Below are 13,798 nucleotides of genomic sequence, written 5' to 3'. Positions count from 1 at the left end.
ACTATTGTAAATGGTGCTGTTTACTTCATTTCTTTTTCAGTCTTTCTTAGGACTACTGATTTTTGTGCATTAATTTTGTACCTAGCTACTTTGCTGAAAATGTTTATCAGCTGTATGAAGCATAAATCTAATTAATCTTATCAATAAAAATATGTAGTCAGATTTAAGGTCATAACCTGAAAGATGAGAGGAACAGAGGAGCAGTCACCAGTGACCTCTTACCTCTCTGGATCCTCTGAACAAAAGGGCTAAGATTCAGTTTCCACCCCGCCTTATGCCTTATGACTTCCTGTCTCTACCGCCCCTGTGCTAGGATTAAAGGTGTGAGCCTCCACCTTACAGCTCCTATGGTTAACTAGTGCTATCTCTGCTCTCTGGTCACTAGGCAAACTTTATTTGTCAGAATACAAACAGATATCACACAGCAGCTGTGCAGTTCCTTGGTGTAATTTTTAGGGTCACTTATGTATACTATTGTATCATCAGCAAATGAATGTAGCTTAATTTCTTCCCTTCCATTTTGTATATTCTCAATCTCCTTCAGTGGCCTAATTGCTATAGCCCAGACTTCAAGTCCTAGGTCAAATAGGTATGGAGAGAGTGGACAATTTTGTCCTGTTCCTGATTTTAGTGGAATTGCTTTGAAATTCTCTCCATTTAGATGTTTGTTACAGGATTCTGTGAACTGCCTTTATTATATTGAGGTATGTGCCTTATATTCCTAATCTCTCCTGGACTTTATTCATGAAGAGATGTTGGATTTCGTCAACGGCCTTTTCTGCAGATGACCATTTTTTTCTTTCAGTTTGTTTAAATAGTGTATTATATATCCTGAGTTTTGTATATTGATGAAAACCCACTTCACTGGCATGATCAAGATGTCATCTTGATCATCGTGGATTCCTTTTCATGTCTTCTTTGACTCAGTTTACAAGGATTTTATTGAGTAATTGTGTATATATGTTTATAAGAGAAATTGGTTAGTAATTTACTTTTGTTTTAAGTTCTTTGTGTGGTTTGAGTGTCAAGATAACTGTGGGCTCATAAAATGAATCAAGCAATGCTCCTTTTGTTTCTGTGGAATAATGTGAAGGGCATTGGCATTAACTCTTCCTTGAAAATCTGTTTGAATTCTGTGCTAATTCTAAGTCTGTGGCTTCCTTCCTTCCTTCCTTCCTTCCTTCCTTCCTTCCTTCCTTCCTTCCTTCCTTCCTTCCTTCATTTCCTTCCATTTTTTTTGTTCAGTTGGGAGACTCTCCCTGCCCCTCAAGTTTTAGGAAATTTGTTTTCCCTGCTTTTACCTCCTTTACTCAGGTATCTGCAGAGAAGTTCAGGACCACTCAGGGGTGGCTCCAACCCACTTGGTGGTCTGTGTTGTAGGAGCTGCTGATCAATACTCAGTAACTGACTGGGTGCCCCAGTCTTCAATAGGGAACTGCTGGATGTTACTGAGGGCTCCTGCCCACCCTCAGACCTTTGCCACCTCTGGCTGAGCAGCAGTGACCTTGGGATCTGCTGCAGTCCATTTGTTCTGAAACTCCTCATGGTTACAGTCTTCTCTGCAATAGCCTGCTCCTCCTGAATCTCCACTGGGTCTCTATAGAAGTAAAGATCACGGATAAATTTAGACGGGTGCTCACAGGAGATAGTGCCACACATGAGGAGTACTTTCTGTCACAGGCTTCACCACATCAAACCCACTTAAGTGAGTGCCCTTTTTGTTGCACGGGATGGCAATGTCCACATAGCACAGAGGAGAGTCTGTGTTACACAGAGCAATGGTGGGTAGGTTCATATAAGGCACCTCAGTGTGGGACTGGTGGTCAGCCCTGGGATCAATCACCACTAAAAGACATGGATACTTGAATGCTGCTTGTATCTGGTTAGTGAAGGTCCCTTGTGTGTGAAGCAGCCAGCAATGGAACTTTCCCAGCAGCAACAGCAAACTTCAGAATGGCAAACTGGCTAGTGTTCCTGGAGATACCACTGATAATCAATAGGATTCTCAATGACAACAACAGCCCAAGCTGCGCGCAACAGCTTCTTCTAGGTTTTCTTCAGATTTATGATGTAGATTCAATCACATTGGTGCCACCTAAGTGGATCCCTGCAGCAAAGAATTTGAGGACATCCTCCTCTTTAATTTTCAGGTCATCAGTGGTTCTGGGCATTGTATCCTTTTAAGCTGCAATGGGAATCAAGAACAATGCTACATGGATCTGTCCCTGGGCAGTGCAGAAAGTTGTTGAGTGACTTTTAATGACAGCTTCTATTTCAGTAGGGGTTTTAGGTCTAATAAAATTGCTTATCTGGTTCTGACTTAACTTTGGTAAGTGGTATCTATTAAGAAAATTATCCATTTCTTTTAGCATGAAGGAAAATATTATTCAGAAACAAATAAAAAATAACAAGTTTCAAAAGCTTTCTTCGGATCAGTTCTACAACTGTTGATGTTTATACACAAACCCAAAGGGGTTGGATGGAAAGGCTGCAGAATGGGAGCTATGATGAAGGAGTTAAGTTTTTTTTCTAGCCTGAGTTCAGAAGTTAAAGCAGTCTTCTTTTCTGTAGGTTGTAGATATACCATGAATGCAATTAAAATCTAGCAAGCTGTGCTTGCTTGCTCTGTCAATAGCATGTCCTCTGTGGATAAGGGTATGGTTTTCTTGTCCATGAGCCCAGGTGTTTCTACTTATGGCAATAACTACCTGTAAAAGGTACTTTAAGAGTCGTTGGTAAATAGGGCTTCACATCAAATGTGATGACAATTGTGCACTTCAGAGCTTCCAGTTGGCTTTGATTCTCTTCAGGAACACTATCAAAACAGGACAGAGTTTTAATGTCACACAATTCTCCAGAGACAAGAAACAATGCAGTTTAGCCAATTTGCATGAAAAGGTTGAGGATGAGAGCTGAATGTAATTCTTTTGTAGAAGACAGAGAAACTTATCGCAGGTCCTATGGTATCAACTTCCAAACAAATTCATAATTAAAAAAACAACAAAAAAAGAAACTCAGCCCAAGATAAAACCACAGCTGAGACTTGGCCAATAGCTGTATTTTCCAAAGTGCAGGGAAGAAAAAAAAACATATATTTCTCAACTTCAAACAGAGCAGCTAAATTGATGATCTCCCTTTGTTTCTTTCTGTTTTCATTCTCCTTACTCCCACCCTTCCTTTTATTATATGCCTCAGATGATAAATTGTCAGTGTTTGTGGATTTTCTCATAGGATCCAAATTTCATTACTTGACCTAAATCAACTTCATTGAATATTGTCCTTGATCATTCTCCTTAAATTCATGCCTGCTAACACAGCCCTGAAAATAGTGTACAGAAATTGCCCCCTCACATATCTCCTCTCCTACACAAATTTTCTTTCGTACTATTGGTGCACCCAGGGAAAAGCAGTCACAATGCCTCTGAAGTGTGCTCTTATTTCTCAGCTTCACTTGCTTGTTATATCTCCACTCCCTTTACCAATCTCAATTGCTGCTCCTCCCAGAGCCAAGCGGTTCCACAGCAAATCATGAAGTTGCATGATGTGATCAGATTCATCATTGCTCAAGGGTGGAAAGTTATACAATTTCCTTTATTTTTGTAACACCGATTTCTTCTGAAAAGAGACCAGCAACAAGCGTATGTCTAGAATTCTAAGTACAGATGATCTCATATGTAATACAGGTAACTTTATCACCAACATTAAAAATAAACCTAGTATAAGAAAGTAAGAAAATAGCAAGTTGTAGGAACTGACAATTGCATTTTGGCTTAAAATTGTTTAAGATGTTAGAGCCACAAAAAGCATGAAAGCAAATAAACAAAGCCAAACCACATTGCTGCTCAGAATCTCAGTGGGCACTGATTAGATTCCATCCTTCCACCCCTTTCTCTTTCAAAAACTTTAACCTGGGGCTTGAATGATGGCTGAGTAGTTACTGGCTGGTCTTACAGAGGACCTGAGTTACATCCTCAGAAGACACACAGTGTTTCACAACCCTCTGTAACTGCAATCCCAGAAGTTATGACATTTTTTTGGTCTTTAGTGGCACAGCATGCATGAAGCACTCAGACATTCATGTAGGCAAAAAATCACATCTGAAATAAAAAAAGAATTTAAAAATAAAATGCCATGACTTTTCCGTGTTAAAAAAATCTCTAGAAATAATTTTAACAATAAAGGTAAACATGAGGGAGAGACAAAAAGAGATTAAATTACAACTGGATTTCTATTAGACTCCATACTACAGACCTGTTAATGGTTCAAGAATAAGGCATAGAATCATGCACTTTGGGAAGGAAGAATTGTCAACTTTTTTTTAACCTTTGAAACCTTTATTTGTTTTATTTTTAGATGAAGCTGTGCTATGCAGTTCCAGTGCTGGGAACCTCAGGTATCTTACCTTGTCTTCCTGAGTGCTGTGGGCAGATTAGCACCAAATCTCGTTCAATATTTATGAACATCTTGTTAGAGATGTATTCATTTGAACATGAGGTCAAACAGAGGAGATAAAGGCAGCCACATGCATACGCAGAAATGAACCACATTTTGTCTGTTACTCAATTAAGCAAAGACAAGCTGTAAAATCCACCAGTTGGTAAGCATCAAGGCCGTCAGTTTATAATACCAGTGAAAACCTCTAGCAGAAACTTGAAAATATAAAAACTTCTGGTCTCCCCAAGTCCCCCTTTCTCTTAAAGATCTACCAGACTCAATCAGAAGAACACACGTTTTCATATACTCTCAAGAAAAGTTCTGGTTTAACTTTGTACTTGGTAAAGTTCACAGGTCTTTGTTATTGTACTAAAAGGAAGTTTTGTTTCATTACAAAAATATAGAAAATATTGCACCCCATTTTTTTTTTTACTATCAAATGAGTGTTTCGAACTAGATGTAAAGTGTGCTGGAAAAATGGAGAAATGGTTTTGTGACATATTGTAGACCCTTACAAATTAAACATGCCAGTCAGATTGCAGTCTGTACTATAATTTAGAATAACATTCGTTTTTTTGTGACACACTCTGCACGCACATGTGCCCCCCATACACAAACACACACAGATACACACACACACACACACACACACACACACACACACACACACTAGTAAAGGGAAAATAAACAGTTTCTTCCTATAAGGAAGCTGTTCACTTGGTAATATGGCCACATGTAATATGTAATATCAGAACAAGAATATGGATCCCCAGGGATGTTTGAGTGCTCATAGTAAAAACAACTCAGCTAACCTGGGATTGTAATTTAGAAGACAAGAAAACTTTCTGGATGCTAAGTATATTGAGTATTATATATGAAAAAGCAGCTATTGGCATGATATTCAGAAGTTGAATGATCATGAAATTTCAAACAATTCTGCATTTCTTTAATATGTTTTTCTAACATTTGTTGTAATAAACTCTGGAAAATTAATTTGGAATGAAAAAAATTAGTGACAAAGCAATTTTTTTATTCTATCAAAATTTTGAGACAATGGACATAGGTGAGGTGTGATATGACCATTTCCATTTGCAGAGTTAGATGTGGTACAGGAAGGCACGTTTAACATACATCTCTTGTTTGGTTGCTGACATATACAGCTTCTCCCTGTTTCCTGTCTTGCTGCAGTACCCATTAACTGTTCTCTGGGTTTAGGATAATGAAACTCTTTATAAAACAGCTCACATTATTAGAGAAATACCATGAATATTACTAAATAGTTTTTAATATCATAGTTATCAACATAAACTTTCAAGATATTTAAATTTTGTGGCATGCATAAAAACCCCTGCAGAGATTTAGCTCTAAATTTTCTAAAAATTAAGTATCTAGTGAAAATCTTATATTATTTAATGTGTAATAGATGCTTTCACATTTTTAAGTTTTTGAAAATTCTAAAAATTCTATCTGTAGACTAGGTGTAGTAACATATGCCTTTAATCACAGTACTCAGGAAACAGAGTTAGGTGGATGGAGATAGGTCTACTGTCAGATACCATGACAAAACTACATAGTGAGTTCCAGGCCAACCAGAGCTACAAAATCAGACTGTCTCAAAAATATTACATCTGTAACCAGACACTACATGCTCATTTTTGATCTTTAAATTTCTCATTTGTTAAAACTTAAAACCTGTTATTAATTTTTTTGAAAAACATACAAAGATTTTCTGCCTATAAGCTAAGGAAAAATTCAGGTTGAACCAGTACACTGAAGAATAATCACATTAAGACATTTTGAAAAAAAGAGAGTCATGCAATAAAAATACAATTAAACATTCCTAATTTTAAATTTCAAGGCCATAAAGGTGTTCTTATAATTAAAAGCCTTAGCCAAAATTTCCACATAAGATTACACACTAAATGGTGCTGTAAACAGAAGTCGACTTGAGATATGTGAATACTGATGTGCCAGAGACCTAGGTTTTAAACACCAGCTGTTGTAATCAATAAATAAATGAAGTAATAGTCATTAAAGTGAGTGCTAAATGATCATACTGCAATGCAGTCTCAATGTCACATTTATGCAAAGACATCTGTCTTTGGGGTTTTCTGGTGACTACTCTCTGATATCTGAGGAGATAACCTCACAAAAATAGGGCAGTGGCCATTATCAATGAGTCACCAATCAGGGAAAACAGGTTCTGGATGCCATAGTGTGTGTGTGTGTGTGGTGTGGTGTGTAGATGTACAGAGGTTAGAGGACAATCTCATATGTCAATCCTCACTTTCTGCTTTATTTGGGAAAAGGTTCTCTTGTTTGCCATTGTGTGTGCCAGACTAGCTGGACTGGGAACTCCCAGTGAGCTTCTGTTTCTGCCCATATTCAGCTCTTCCTGAACTCTTGAGATACAAACTTAGGTCCTCATGTTTCCGTAACAAGTAATTTACCCAATGAGCCATCTTCTTAACCTTGAAATGCCTTATTCTAATTACACAAGAGAAAGTATACAGAAATCAGGATATGGAAATTTATTAGAACATATGTGTGTATTTATCCTCAATAAACAATACAATATAATTGAAGTAACGAAGAACTCTTTAGCCCGTAATTTATAGAAGCCTCATGTCAATTAGCTTATGTGAATAAAGGAAGCTATTGAGAATATACCTGAATAGGAAAACCAGGAAAGAATGAAAAACCAGGCTGGATGGCACACACCTGAAATACCACCACTTGGGAGGTAGAAGCAAGAGGATGTGGAGTTTAAGATTATCCTAAACTATATAGTAAGTTTGATGCTAGCCTGGGGTATATGAGAACCTGTCAGATGGAAGGAAATAAGGAAGGAAGGAAAGATGATGATGACAATAATAACAGCCACCACCAACAAGAACAAAAGGAGAGATAATGGGAGAAGGGGAGTAGGGAAGTGGACAAATGGTGTGATATTTCTATGCCTGTGGAACAAAGTAAGAGGTCATGTACATTCATAAGGTATATCCATTTATCCTTCAACTGTCTTTTCTATGTTTCTTTTGTTAATTGTCTTGTGGGATGTTGGGTAATTTTCAATAGAAAATATGACAGATATGTTTTTAGAATTAAAAAATTAATCCTATACAATAAGTGTTATGTTTTCCCAAGTGTCATGGAAAGAGGCATAATGGCTCAGTTTAGGTTTCATGCCTCTCTAAACCAACACACTGAGGCATGTTAGAGGGGTTGCTTTCCTTCCCAGCTCTGAAGACAGATCGAGCAGCAGAGATGGAATTCTATCTGTGTAGATATGTCCATAACTGACCATATATTTATGACTTTCTTTCCCCAAGGCAGTAAAAGCGATGTTTTAATGGAAAACATTCATAGTAAGATACATTTTCAGAGTTCAAATAGCAATTCATGAGACTGTATAATTGGACAATTTTCTTAGATCCTAAATAGTTACATAAACAGATACAAAACAGTAGAATAAATGGCATAGGGAAGGCTTAATCTTTTTAGACTTATTTGTGATCCTAAGAAAAATTACTGAAGGTACACTTACTATTTGAAAAATAAATAATTGATTTGCTGAAATTATGAACCCTGTGAGGTGGAAGGAATTTGATTATATGATCTTAGACTTTCTCTTTAAGAAGGGAAGATGGAGTTGTCTTTTAGTTAAGGCAGTGGTTCAAACCTTCCTAATTCTGTGGTGACAGCTAATTACAAAACTATTTTTGTTACTACTTATAACTAACTATAATTTTGCTCCTGTTATGAACCATAATGAAATATCTGTGTTATCCAATGGTCTGAGGTGAACCCTGTGAAAGGGTCATCCAACCCTCAAGGGGTCATGATGATCCACAGGTCAAATGCTGTGGGACAATGATCTTGTACTCTGTAAAGATTTGTCAGTTGTATTGCTTTAATAAAGTGCTAATTGGCCAGGAGCTAGGCAGGAAGTATAGGCAGGGCAATGAGAACAGGAGAATTCTGGGAAGAGGAAAAACTCAATCTGCAGTCGTGACCCAGACACAGAGAAGCAAGGTGAGAATGCCTCACTGATAAAAGGTCCCAAACCATATGGCTAACACAGACAGAAATTATGGATTAATGTAAGATGCAAACATTAATAAAAAACCTGAACTAATAGGCCAAACAATTTATAACTAATATAAGCCTCTGTGTATTTCTTTGGAATGAACAGTTGTAGGACTGGGCAGGACAGAAACCTCTGTCAACAGTCGAGAGCCACTGAGGTAAGATAATACAAAGTGAGACTCTGGTAGGTCTCCAGTAAGGAAAATTTTGACAGCTAATATGCATGGGCACATTTACCAAACATTTTAAAATACAATACTCAGTGCTTCTGAAAGATGAGATGCTGCTCCCAGAAAGTGACTGATGTCCATGGAGACGATGTATATATCATCTCCCGTATTTCAGTGATACATATCACATTCCCTCATATTATGGGATCTTTCCCTGTTTTTTAAATTATCATTAAAAGGATAAACTACCAACTTAAAACCACATTCTGTCTTCAAATTATAGAAATTCTTATGGAATTGCTTAGGACTGTTTTAGAAAGTTGCATTTGAAAAACCCCTTCTAGACATTTTTGAGATATACATGTAGTTTTGAAACCCAGGATATTGCTTCTGAGAATCTGTTGCTGTTTCTACTTTGTCTTTAGTAGCATCTTCTCCTTTATTGACTTCATATAGTCACATTCTTATCTCTTGGTTCCTAATAAAGAAATACAAACTTGTTCTTGCATCAAGACCTAGCATTTGATAGTGCTTTCAGCTTTCAGCTAGACAATTCTGTTTGAAAGGTTTGTCAGTGCACGCATTAAACATGTTTAAAATTAAAATCCTCATATCCACCAAACACTTCATCCAGTTATGTCTGTATTTCCTGTTCTGGTATTGCCCTAATCCATCCAAAATTTCATTACAGGGATCTGGCATGTTTATTAGCCCCGCTCTCTTTCTCATTCTCATTCACATGTGGTTTTGCACTCACCCCTCAGCTCAGATGTTCATCATGTGGATAATGCAAATCCTGGCCAATTGGCGTCACTCAGTTTCAAACTAGAAAGATACTGGTTGACCATTCTAAATGAAACAAAATGCAAGTCTCTTGCTTAAATATCGAATGATTCCCCATATCTTCATTATAAAATTAAGGTTAATTTGTATTCATGTTTTTAATGCAAATATTAATATTTAGTTAATTTTTGGTATTGTTAATAAGATATTTTTTCATTAGTAGCTAAGCTTTTTATTGAATGTAGTGCTCCCTTAGCCAAACAAAGGCTCAGAATGTTTCAGGTGCAAACTATTGTTGAAGGTATTGTTGAAAGAATGTATTTGTATGTATGTATGACAGAATAAATGACTCTAGTTTTGATTCCCTGTCTTGGCCTCACCGTTATTGCATCTCCACAGAGTTATTATTAACATATGAAGAGGATTTGATGCTCTGTAATCACCTGCTTCTTCAAACCACCTGCCTACCAAACTGCTTTCTCACCTTTGGAGAATCCTGTTTCTTATTGCAATTCTTTTATCTTTTCTTCTTTTGGTAACATAAACTTTCCCAGTTTGCTTTCTCTTTCTCCCCTTCCCTCTCCCTCTCCTTCTCCCACTCCCATTCTTTCTCTGTCTCTCTCACACACACATACACATAAACAAATGCACAGGCAGTTGTACACATACACATGTATGCGTGTATAAAAGTTGGCATCTACACCCACACTTGTCCTCAGTCATGGCCAGTACTTTATAGAAGGATCTCATGAGATTAGTCTTTTAATTATATCTTTTTAAAAATTAAAATTCCACGAGAAAAGATTATATGCTTATTTTTCTTCAACCTCATTGATCTCCATTTAAATTCCAACATCTTTTCACGTAGTATCCTTATTTTTTTTATGCCCTATATCCATTTTCAAACAGCATCAAGATTCTACATATGACAATCTTATTCTGCAAACATTTGCCTGGTTTTACTTTTTAAATTTCCTTTTTTACTTTCAAATCAGATCCTCATGGAATCAAGGCCATCAATATCCCTTTTGCCTACCACTGTATCTTTCTCCAGTGGAAGTCTCTAGAGAAAGTAACACACAAGAAGCGCTGCCTTTTGTGATCACAGTAGCTCTTCCAGGAATAGTTCCAGACCAACTGAAGAGTGACTGACCGGTAACACCCCAAACCAAGCCAAAGGAGGATTCAGAAATAATGATAAAAAATAAATACATAGATCATCAACTGTAATTTCTTAGCAAGTGGCTTGCCCTGAGCATAGTTGTATTGTCATAATTTGTGTGTACCTGGTAGTGTAGCAAATGTGTTGACACTGGCAGTACCACAAACTTTTGAGACTATGTGCTGGCTCCAGTAGCTTCAGTCAGTATGAAACGCTGAGCTTCATCATTGCTACCTGGAACACAGTTACGCACATGGGCTGTTATTTCGTGAAAAGCAATTACAGAACTGGATTTCACAAAGAAGCACCACACAATAAATTTGGATAAATGTGCTCTTGATGAATTGGACAGTACAGGAAAAATATACTTTAGAATATGTATTCAATAATGTGTTCCTCATAATGGACGTAAAATTCTAAAATGAGTGGCAAAAACTTTGAAAGAAGAAAATAAGAACAGTAATTTGAAGGTGAAAAGGTCCTGACTAAGCAGATCTTCTCATATTGATGACTACACGGGAAGTAGGAAGCTGAAAGGATAAATAATTATTTTCAAAGAGGAGGAAAGGCCAGGCCAAAGTAAACAATATCTCACGCTACTGATTTTTTCAGTATATTGGATAGGAGTAGGCAAATACTTTCTTAGTTTTAACAACGAAAAAAGAACTTTAAATAGATAAATGTTACATGAATAAATATGGCATCAATATGTTATAAAATATGTGAGTATAGAAACACCAAAACCTCAAAGTATATTTATTGAGTGTAGAAGCGAAATAAATGGTTATTAGATCTTGATTCCTACCATTACCTAAAAAGCCATTTGCGAAACAATCTGTTGGCTCACTTTGCTGTCATGATTTACCTTCCAGTGGGTCATAATTGAGATGCCATTTCACCAACAGTTCAGTTGGTGTTATGAAAAGATTTATTTTCATCTATGCTGTTTGCCCAACAGTTCTGAATACAAAATTTCAGTAAGGGAAAATGCTATTCTTTATTTTTAGATTAAATAAAAATGGGTAACTTTATCATGTGTTAATAAGATTGGACAAAAGGACTATGAGAGGACTGGACAACTGAATCTAATAGAAAAGGAGTTTTGCTGTGGATAGCAAATTTATAATATCGTTCCATCTTCATACTACAAATATGTGTGGCTTAGGATCTACGTTTATGACAAATGATTTCATTTTGAAGTAATTAGAATTCAAAGCCATTAACCGCAGGATGTCTGAGATAATTCTATTTTAGGATAAAACATATAAGAAGGGACATTGTTTGTGTTTAAGACAATTATGCAGTTGATTAATGGTATAAATGACAATATCTGGTATACATACAGAAAAGGAAAAATTAACTGTATCTATCATGGGAGACAGTATGAAGATTAGAGGAAATCAGTAACCACAATTAGGAAATGCTTCTGCTAACACTTTTCTATGAGGAAAGGCAGAGAGAGACAGGGATAAGAGAGATGGGTAGTGTTGGTGCTCTGGTAACTTTGTTTAAAATCTGAGTGAGATCAATTAGGAAATACTAACTATGAACACTGAAAATCCATCAAATCTTAACAATTTTTGTGTATGCAAGCAATGTCTAAGGACCCAACTATGATCACTGTCATATTCAGAACTTCTGTAAGGAAAAATTGTGTTCTATAGTATCTTCACAATTTAGAATGATGTTCCATGAGGGAATGAGGGAATGGGTACTTTTTAAGGCCAGACATAAGCTCTCAGTCTCCAACTCCAGGAATAAAGTTATTCTGTTCTCCATAGTCAGAAAATGTTCCCTGTGTTTCCTTCCCATTCTAGAAAAGTTACTGTCCTTTTAGGTTACAATTTCCAGGAAATACTATGGGCAATTATACAATGAAACCCTGTGTCAGACATCATGCTTCATGTTTTTTCAGTCCTTTAGCTCTCCAGGGAGACAGTTCCCATATTCAATTCTGATGCATGAACAGAAAGTCCTAAAGTCTTTCAATTTTAAATTACAAGAGAGATGTGTAAGTAGAGTGATTTGAAACCAGAGATCTCTGACTCTTTAACGAATTCTTCAATTTTTTTCAGTACTCCACAGAACAGGGAGCCTACAGAGGATTGGGCACTGAGATGGCTTCGACACTGTGATGGCTTGGGCACTGTGATGGCTTGGGCACTGTGATGGTTTGGGCACTGTGATGGCTTCGACACTGTGATGGCTTGGGCACTGTGATGGCTTTGGTACTGTGATGGCTTGGGCACTGTGATGGCTTGGGCACTGTAATGGCTTGGGCACTGTGATGGCTTGGGCACTGTGATGGTTTGGGCACTGTGATGGCTTGGGCACTGTGATGGCTTGGGCACTGTGATGGCTTGGGCACTGTGATGGCTTGGGCACTGTGATGGCTTGGGCACTGTGATGGCTTTGGTACTGTGATAACCATCAGGCTTTGTCACTACTCTAGTCTTCATCCTCTGAGATGCATCTCTGCTTCTTTGGTGAGGAAGTTTCTTCTCACTCCTGTCCTTTTTGTGCTCTTATCTCACACTGATTTTCAGTGAGTAGCGTGGTTTTCTGTTCTGGAACCTTGCCTCAAGTTTTGGGGACTTCATTTACTCCAGCAATATTTAGCTAACATGCCCTTGTTTGGGAACTCCTGAAGACCTTTTGGCTCTTACCTACACTTTTTATTGCACTTCTTGACATCATAAAGCTTAATCATAATCTTGATTATCGGTATCTCTTATTTTGTCACGTGAATATCCTTTATTTTTGATCTCAAGCTTTTTAGAGGGAAAATTCAGATATTCATTCCAGACTACAGACCTTCTATCAGTTTCACCCACCTTTTTGTTTTGTTTTGTATTTTCACAGGGTTTCCCTGTGTAACAATCCTAACTGTTCTGGAATTAGCTCTTGTAGACCAACCTGGCTTTGATTTCACAGAGATCCAGCTGCCTCTGCCACCCAAGTCCTGGGATTAAAGGCATATAGCACTACCACCTTTCTTACATGTTGTAAAAGGCTTCTTCTTTGTTCCAGGTGACCCAGAACCTAAGTAATCACAGAAACTATATTATTTGCAATATTGTTTTACCAACAGCGTAAGTGTATTTCTGGCTAGCTCTTATATCTTTGATTAATCCATTTTATTATTTTATATTTTACCATG

The 13,798-nt window shown here is 37.2% G+C and overlaps 1 pseudogene; it reads right to left on the bottom strand.

The window, feature by feature from the left end:
* Window positions 1-1,330: 1,330 nt before the first annotated feature.
* On the bottom strand, window positions 1,331-13,097 carry LOC125394618 (small ribosomal subunit protein uS2 pseudogene; annotated as a pseudogene).
* Between the last annotated feature and the right edge of the window lie 701 nt (window positions 13,098-13,798).

The sequence above is a fragment of the Myodes glareolus genome, chromosome 1, assembly GCF_982192425.1.
Source record: "Myodes glareolus chromosome 1, mMyoGla1.1, whole genome shotgun sequence".
In the NCBI taxonomy this organism is placed as follows: Eukaryota; Metazoa; Chordata; class Mammalia; order Rodentia; family Cricetidae; genus Myodes; species Myodes glareolus.
This window is presented reverse-complemented; position numbering and strand designations above follow the sequence as displayed.